Here is a 1,194-nt window from a genome sequence, read left to right as displayed (position 1 = left end):
GAAAGTGAAAACTTTATTATTCAAACACTCATCATGATCATGTTACTTGATACAATTTAATAACAAAAGACACCAATAGATATTTTAGAGAAAGTATCGAACCAATTATGTCAACCATACTTAAAATCAAAAGTTGATTTTCTAATACTTGATTTGACATATTCCCTCCACTGTTGCGTGGATTAAACCCTTTCAGCCTTTCTATTGATCTTAGATTTTTTGTCCACTTTTTAAAATATTAAAAAATACGGTAAATTATTTTGATCTGTTTTATCTTTTTTTTTTTTACCTTCTCTTTTAAAATATTACAACATTTTCTTCTCAAAATTTTTTAATTAAATTGTTAACAACCAACCCCTCTAATGTAACGGCTAGGTATCTTGACAAATGTTTTTATTAACTCTTAGACGGTAATATAACATCGCATTATTATTAATTCGTCAAATATATATTATAATGTATGTAATAACGTTAAAATCTTTTTGTCTAATATTATTTGATTTCTTCTCATTTCATAATTTCAAGAATTTACTAAAACACCATCCATATATATCGAATTCAATGGGTGTGCGCAACTTTTTTTTATTGCGGTACAAAAAGATTTTTATTCTATTAAGTTTTACAAACTTGTCTTTGGTATTCAATCTTATGAAAGCTAGGAGCTGTTATGTTACAAAAGCAGTGACGTAAAAAACTCGAACAATAATATTTTGACATGTATTTTTAACCATAAAAGTACATGATATTTTGATAATATGTTTCTAGAGTTAAATTTTACAGAAATATGCGTTTGTTTTTAGAGACAGGACAGAACATGACACTGAAACGGAGACAATAGGATGGAGACACTAAAAATTATCTTTTGTGTATTGTGTTTGGATACGATGGACAAGACACTAATGTAACGTCTAGTATTATGTTTGGATACACATGGACAAGACTAAAATATTATATGAAATAACTAAAATAGCCTTATAATTCCAAATTTTCTACATCAATACAAATTAATTTAATAAAAAATGAGAGTACGTAGGAGTACAGACGGAACTTGAAAAAAATATTTGAAGAGGCAAAAAATTTTAATAAAAAAATATATTAGTATTTATATTAAAATAAAATTTATAAATATAATTATTTTATTTTAAAATTTATTATTAATATGTAGGAATACATATGGTTAAGATTAACAAAAAA

The sequence above is a fragment of the Arachis ipaensis genome, chromosome B05, assembly GCF_000816755.2.
Source record: "Arachis ipaensis cultivar K30076 chromosome B05, Araip1.1, whole genome shotgun sequence".
NCBI lineage: Eukaryota > Viridiplantae > Streptophyta > Magnoliopsida > Fabales > Fabaceae > Arachis > Arachis ipaensis.
This window is presented reverse-complemented; position numbering follows the sequence as displayed.